Raw genomic sequence first — 8,756 nt, forward strand, 5'->3', positions numbered from 1 at the left:
TTTATCACGTCTCCACTAAAGATGTTTCAAAATGTTTGGGAGAACAGTCCCAATCATTGTTAAGACTTAGTTGATTGCAATAACATAATTAGCTGATTAAAATGTTATTTCCTTGATTTTGATACATTGTGGTAATGTTTTAGGGAGGGAGTTGGCCAATGGTTCATGCGATACATCTTGGAACTAGAGCAAGTTTGATAAGAAAATTGAGTCATTGTCTGCTAAAATGTAATTCCATTATTATGGACAACTTCGTTAGCATAACATGTTACAAGATTATGTGTGCACAGGTTGTATTGAAGAAATTTTATTGGCTATTTAGAACTCAACATTTAGAGTCTTAGACCATTTTTTTCATATAATATAATAAAAATTTCCTTAATTTAGCTTTATGCATGTCTACGTTCAATTTTTTAGTCATGGTTTAAACTTTTGTGGAATCACATCTATTTTTTTCCATATCTATATGTGTAGATGTATCTCTATTGAATTCTTATGCATTATTATTGTTTTCAGGATCTTACTATGCTGCTATTATAGAAAATCATATAGATTTTCAGGGTTGTATTGTGGTTGATGTGGGTGTTGGAAGTGGAATTCTATCACTTTTTGCTGCTTAGGAATGTGCTTTCTAATAGATCAAAGCAGCCATTGTTTACTTTTGTAGTGTGATGAGAAAGATTGGTTTTATTAAGGATAATGTAGAGAATTGAAAAATTATCTGTGGGATGCTCGAAAATCATTCCCTTATAGTGACAGTTCTTCATTAAATTGCTTCTATTCTAATGATATTGATGCACTATATGCTAGTACTAGCTATGGTTATAAATGAAGACGAAATTCATAATTTTCCTTGCAGTCAACCATGTTAATGCTTGAACATCTACTTTTTTTCTGAGGGGATAATTACTTGAGAGCTTTATTGGGGTCTGAACCTTGATAAAAAAATAAATAGGAAGATTACAAAGAATAAGGTTGTAAGCTATAGACAAGGCAATATCTATAGCTTAAATCTACACAAGTTAACATCCACAGAATATGAGCAAATACCATCTATGCCAGCAATAGCCATGCATGCCTTCACAAACATCATCATGCAAAAAATTCCTTTTAGACTCATTCATGACCACAACATCTTTATTTTGTAAATAGGGACATTGGGATACTCTAGATTCGAGACTTGAATACCATGCACCAATTCCTCAGATTTGGTGGCCTTAAATACACACTATGTAGAGGTAGTATACACACTACATGCCTCTAATGGATTATTTCTTTCTGAAATGAGTGAATCATTTACTACCACATTGATATCAAGTAGATATATTTACCCCTTGATGCCCTTGGCTTGTCTCACTAAGCTTCTACTTCAGAGCCCTAATTTCAGCAGTGGAATCCATCATGGTGCAACAATAGTGAAAGAAACACCAACATTTTGTTCCTCTATTGAAAAAGATTTATGTCCCTTTGAGTGACATATCCTTTAGGAAGGATATATAGGGAGGTTATCGATGCAAATTGAGGACACATAGTTACAACAAAGTCTACTCCTCTAAGCATCTATATCCTGCAAATTATATCAGAGATACTCATTAAAGGTCGCTTATTCATTATTGGATCTACATCAAAATAGGTGCTAACTTCATTAATATTTAGAATTCTTAGAAGTCCATTCTTAGCATTTAAAGATTGGATTCAAATTTTGATTTAGAGTAAGGAATTAGCATAAACTTTACAATTTTTTGATTAGTGTTAAATGAAAAACCTTTTAGATATGTTGCATTCATACAAAAATAACTAGACACACATGCATTGAACATGTGCGTCAAGTACTCCGTAGCCTAACAAATAGTTTGGTGGTTCCAAGCATGGCAGTAAAGGCATTGAGAAAATGGGATTTGCCTCCCTAACAACATGGAATATGAAGACTTGGAAACCTTTGGTATACAAAAATCCTTTCTACAATTTCCTTCACTTAAATGTATTTGTAGTTCCAAAGAAAAAAAATGCTATTTAATTTATTTACCTAAACAAATACATTCTATTTTGGTTTTTGCAGACAATTCTTCCACTAGGTGAGGATCCACTAGCAATTACTTCTATCTATTTCAACCATAATGGGAAAATTTTGGCCGCTTCTACAATAGATAGAATGATCCATATGTTTGCTATCCTTTGATGTGATGCATAGGAGGATTACCCATTGGTCCAATATGCATGGAAATAGATTGGACAATTGATTGTATAGAGAAAATTTCTTGTTGTCTATTCTAGCAAAAATTAGCGAGTCTGGTTTACAACTTGTCAAATCATCCTTATAAACTTACTATTTTGTCTCCATTTAAGCAAAAATTGATGTTTGGTTTATGCTTTTGGCTATTGTCCTTATAAATCTTACCATTTTGTTTCCCATCAAGTATTGAGATGTTTCAATATTATGTTGTGTGGTCCTTGAATATTAGCTGTTGGATATGTTGTACTCGACAAAGTAAAAGATATGTCTGCTAGCTTGCCAATAACTGGTTGTCCTACACATGATTCAACAATATGCAACTTGAAGTTCAGACCTGACGAAGCTAGCATTTTAAGCCTTGGTGTAGATGGAAAGGTATGGATATGATTTTGATGGAAGTTTGTAATTGGCTTCTCTTAAGTGGATGTTTTATCTCTTTTAATGTCTACAGCATATAATTATATTCTTGAACATTTACTTTTCCTTGGAAGCTAATAATATAGAGATATATTTTGTAGATTTTTTAATGGAGTTTGCATAACCAAGGCCAAGTTTTGTGGTCACAAGATTCTAGCAGCTGAGTATCAATATTTATATCAACATAGTGCTAGTTAAATGACTTGATCATTAATTATTAGTGACTGCTTATACATGTGGAAAATGGCATTTTGATAACAAGTAACTTTATAAATTGACAAAAGTGACTTCCATTAACATTTCTTTTGAAACAACACATCTCCATTATTTAGATGACAGGATCAAGATTAAAGCAAGGAAAAGTCATTGAAACAATATCAATTGTTATTTCAACACACTAGGAAGCATTTTAAGAGGATTTTTTAGGATATTAATCTCATGCAACCTATTTCTATTTTTCTCTGGCAGCACCATAACTTTAGACTCCACATTCTCCTTTCGTAGTTTTCTATTGAGATCTCTTGCCAGGTTATTCCTCATTTTTTCATACATTTTATTTAAGCCCACTTCCACTCTTGTGAATGCATGCTCAGTTCTGATTATACAATCTCTTGCTTCCTCCATAGTTATATGCCTGACATCTATAACATATGAAAACAAATTGATACCATTGAGAGTGAGGTACTTATATTTGACATTTTGTGTGGGTTATAGAGACAAGATGACGATTTGGCAAGTCCATTCATTCCTTTTACTGCTATTATGTATTTATGCCATCTAATCTATATTTATATCTTTTCCCTGTATAATGGTCTTGTCAGTACCCCTTGCAATTGCATTAAAATTTAAAATTGTATTTTATTCTTGTATCCTAATATAAATCAAAATGGTATCTTGATTTCCCTACACTTTCAAACTCACTCATTGATTTTTAATTCACTTTGGCTTTCATTAGACTACTATTTCAACTTTTTTTATAATGTCCACATATTATAAATTTTGAAATTATTGAATTGTGCATGCACATAAGCTTGTTCCCGAGGTGTGGTTTTTAAAACTTTTGCAGGGGCCAACAACATATTGAATGCCCTGATGTTTCCTCTTTTTATTCTCATTCTTAGGTTAGGTGTTACTAGAGCTAATCTTGCCAATGTTATCTCTCAATAAGTGAACACTTATGGTCATCAAATGTGATGATCTATATTTATTTTTTTATAGTTCTTTCCTCTAGCATGTGAGTTGTCCTTAGAGAGAAAGTTTTGAGAATGCCATATTTGATGGATCAGATTGATATTAAGGTTATGAAATCACTCCAAGCCCACCAATAGTTTTGGATGGCCTTGGACACCTACTAAATGATATTCCAAAAGATGGAAATCAAAACCTTTGGTTAAGCCCACTAACTTTTATTACAACCATTTTAGGGACTAGGCCTAATTTGCTATAGGACAAAGGAAGTGGTCCTTTTACAACCTCCTAATCAAATTTAGAACTTGGAACATGTCTAATATCATGAATAAACACCAAATCTTGGGTTTCATGAGAAAATTCCACCCCTAACTCTTTCCATGCACTTAATAGCACATTGAAGGATAGTCACATCTTAATGCCTATCCCAAGGGTTTAGCTTTTTCTCCCACGACCTGCATTTCCACTATATGAAACCAAAATAATATTAAAGTACATCCTCATACCTTACAAATCACCAGTTTTCAGATTTTTCCCATGGTGGAGTTGCATGATATGAGCAATTTTGTAATGAAGCCATAGGTATGGGTAGCAATGCTGCAACCTACACAAAAATATCAATAACTTGAGATTTATGATAGATAGAGACTTCAAACCAATTGCATTCGAAAGCTATCTCAGACCTCTATCTAACCATAACATGTTTTCCAAAAAATAAGTTTGTACAAGTCCATACAATGCTAAAAATAGTCAATTTTTTGTAGAAACATAGTTTTTTTTTAAATTGATTCCAAAACCCCTGCTATAGAACCACTTCATCTCCTTGCCTATGGACATCATTAAATCCTCCATATTACTAGAAACATCATTTTTTCCAACCAAAAAGTGTTTCTTGAGTAGTTTTTTCACTTAGTGCAAAAAACTTGTAATTTGACAAAAAGTTGCTAATTAAGCAAGTTGACAACTTTATGCAAAAAGTTGTAAACTCCAAAAATGCCAACCAAGAACTGATTAGAGGAGTTTAGAAACATGTTTTTAAAAAAATCCAATAGAAACTCATAAATCCTAGGATCACATTCTTATTATGCAAATGCAAATAAATGTCCAATTTGACCCAAGTTAGAAGACAAGGCTTATAATGCACCTTGTGTCCCTTGGCCTTATAAACTTGGACTTATTACAAATATGAAATGAAGAGTTAAAATATCTTATCCCTTGGATAAATTTGAGTGTACTCCTACACCATGAACACTTCCTTCACAACCTATCCCTTCAACTAATCTTAATTAGCCCTTTCCCAAAGAAGGAACTGAACACCCCACTTAACTCCAGGACTCCCAAGTGTGAAACAGTCTTCATAGACCTTCTAAAACATAATTTTTCTAGGGTACCTAGGTTTTTTTACTAAAACCTCCCTTCCCTACAACACATAGATCCAATAAAGATTCTTACACCTCCAAATACCTTCTTATAGACATAATCACCCATAAAACATACCCTTCCTTCATTGGGATCCATCTAACCAATCACTGTTGCTGTGTAGGGTCAAAAAAATAGACTTTAACAAGTCTTTTCCTTGTTCCCCATCGACTAGCACCCTTCCCTATAGTCAACGTCACATCTTATATACACAATGTATCATTTGCATTTCCCACCAAACCATAGTTAGCACAGTGGTGGGAGTGCCTCACATTTCAAGGAGGTTTCCGAACTTTTAATGCTGACTATACCTTGTAACCGATGACTATTCCAGCACTAGTCAAGTTCTCGTTATTGCCAATCAACAAAATAGTGAAATGTTTAAGTAAGGAATTAAAACAAAATGCTAGGGAATGTTCCTAGATCATATTAGAGAAAAGATCACAATAGATAACATTCAAACAAGTCGCTATTATTAGATTGTACCCACGGAATAGTGAGTTCCAAAATTGCAGAGAATTTCATTTTTCATTGATTGAAACTATTACAAACTTGTGCCATTACACATCAACCTTTACCGTTTTTCACTCACATGAAATCACCCCTAAAAAAACCTCTACACTCCAAGAAACTGATGCCAACCTCTAACTAACTCCCCTAACTACCTACAATAGTCAAAACTGACTATGCACTAACATAAAATACTTAGAGATTTGTTGCCAAGTTGACAACAAATTTTTCAGCTTGACAACCTAAACATATAATGACAAAACAAAAGACTTCTAAAGGTTTTAATGATAACCTTTATCACCCTATAACCTTTACTAACCCAACTAACCCCATTAAGCCCATTTTAGGCCAGTTTACCATTATAGGAAATTTACAATATTGTGCACTCTTAGTGTTTGTAGCAACATTTAAAGGCTTGATTAGCCTTATTACATCTATTAAGACCCTTATAGGTCAGTTCTATTAACACCTAACCTAGGATCAACCCAAATCCATTCCTAGTGACCCCTAGGTACCTTTTAGACTCAATAATGCCATTGAGGCTTACATTAAAGCTTTGATTACAATATGATCAATCTATGACCAAAATAATATCACATCCATGATTAATATAATTACAAGTTTTAATGAACTTATAAGGCCATTTGTCTTCCAACCCTCCCAAGGATCCATTAGTGACCTTAGTGCACTTCATGAGTCCTGCCTGTGACCTTGGTGCTCCTGCACCAATTTTTAATGTAGAAACTAATGGTTGTGATAGATCAATAGAGGACTTGGTGGGGAATATGAAGAAGGCACTTTGAGTTAGTAATGACATGAAGTATTGCTGAGGTCTAATAATCTATGTATACTTAGGTCAAATCATTTTGTATATATATACTTCTAAATTTCTAATGGCATTTTCAAATTTCTTGAGTATAGGCCTATAGTGAAGCCGCTGAAGAAATGTTGATAGATGATGTCAATTCTAACAAAGCAATCAATTTAGATGGGGCTAACTTAATTCTATGCTAGACCAAAAAAACTTAGAACTTTAATTTTTTGACTCATTGTAATACTGGAAGGTGTGGCAGAACTTCAATAATATGTTTGATGTATCCATTTCTTTGTGAACTCTACATGATTCTAACATAACTTAGTGATGTGTTTGGCTAGTCTTGCAACTGCTAGATATGGTACTGCTATTGGTGTGATTCATGCACTTCATTTTGAGGGACTGTTAGAGACTACTTTTTGCACAAAGACAAGACCATTCAACTAGGTACTGTGGATGGTTCTTTGTTAATTTCTGTGACCAAACTCTACATTTTAGTTTATAAGAATTCACTTCATGTCAAAAATCTTCAAGAAAATTGTTCAATGTTGTTTGTATCTAGATTCTAATAATTAATGTAACTTGAAAAATTATCATAAACAATTTTGACTCGAAAAGTTATCATAGATTATTTCAATTTAAAAAGTCATCTACTTTAGCATATGTAGTGATTTTCACCTGCCAACTGATTGTTCATTTGATGTCAAGAGACTATTCTAGTTATTATTTGATCAAGGGTCCTCTCTAAACATAGAGAGTATATTGATGGTTGACAATTTCATAAGCTTACTAATTATTGAAGAGATTAGGTGGAAATTTTCACAATATTTAATTTCAGCTAGTCCTACTTGTGCTACTATTTTTGGTTTTCAAAAGCAACATAAGTTTTTGATTAGCATTTTTCGCAAGAAAGTTGTATCCCTCAAAGTTGATGAAACATGAAAATTGTTGAACATTTTGATCCAAATCTGCAATTTATTGAAATTCTATATCTAAACAAATTTATCGTGTATGATTTGAATATCAAGATTTATATCGACTTGAAGATTTTTTGCATTTCTTTCAGGGATCAAGTCTCACTGCATATGAATTGGTCCATGATCACATACCTGCAGTCCTTATAGTAGATTCTGTAATAGCAACATTGTAGAAGTCAAGTAATGTAGATGCTATAACTTTAGGAGCAGATAGGATTGCAACAAATGGTATGTAGAATTATTATTAATATCCTGCAATTTCTTTGCTATGATATTTGAAATTGATGTTCACCAAATTAAATCTCATTAGATGATTGGCTGACAGAAGTTTGCCAACAAAATTTGTTCTTGTATTTTAAGGCTTGCTGAGTTGGAAAATTATATTTTCATAGGTGACACAACAACTAAAATAGGGACATATAATCTGGCACTCTCAAATTTCCACCATCAAATACCAATTTATGTAGTTGCTCCTTTGACCTTAGTGGATCTCTTAATTTCCTCTAGTGAGTATATAATAATTGAAGAGAGGTCACCAAAAGAACTAAGTCATGCTCTTGGTGGCCAAGGTCAACAGGTAGCTCCATTTGGGATTTTTGTTTGGAACCCTACTTTTGATATTACCCCTTCAAATCTTATCTCAACCATTATAATTGAAAATGTGCATTGTCATATCTACTCTTTTGTGAATAAACTATCATTTCAAAAAAAATATAATTTGATCTCAAACTTGGTTTTCTTCATTTCATACATTGTACAAGTGCAACCATGATATATATTTTGGTGTATAATATTCAAAATGTGCTGTGTAAAATAGGGTATCATTACAAAGAAGGATCCAACTTCTATGTTTGATGTAAAGGAGTTCATAGAGAGCGTTTCTTAAGGAGCAAACGAAGGATACATTGGACAAGTAAAACTATGAATTCCATAACAATTTAAAGAAATTGAAGTACTCTTTAGTCATTAAATTCTAAAAAAGAGCAAAATGACTGCACAAGTAAACTTCAAAAGTAGTTGTTCCATAATAAACTTCAAAAGTAGTTTTTCCAGTGATGAAGTTCTTGTGGGATAAAATGCATAATTTTCATATAGTGGTGTTCAGTTTAGGATACTTTTCTTCTTCAACTTATGTACTATCCTGTACTATACTTTGAAAATTTACTGTCATCATATGAAATTTCTTTATTACTTTGAT

General features: G+C 32.8%; 1 pseudogene; it reads left to right on the forward strand.

Moving 5' to 3' along the window:
- Positions 1–2,497: 2,497 nt before the first annotated feature.
- Positions 2,498–8,444, forward strand: LOC149577145 (methylthioribose-1-phosphate isomerase-like; annotated as a pseudogene).
- The last annotated feature ends 312 nt before the right edge of the window (positions 8,445–8,756 follow it).

Source organism: Cupressus sempervirens, chromosome 1, assembly GCF_028749045.1.
Source record: "Cupressus sempervirens isolate cs-2001-9-10 chromosome 1, ASM2874904v1, whole genome shotgun sequence".
NCBI lineage: Eukaryota > Viridiplantae > Streptophyta > Pinopsida > Cupressales > Cupressaceae > Cupressus > Cupressus sempervirens.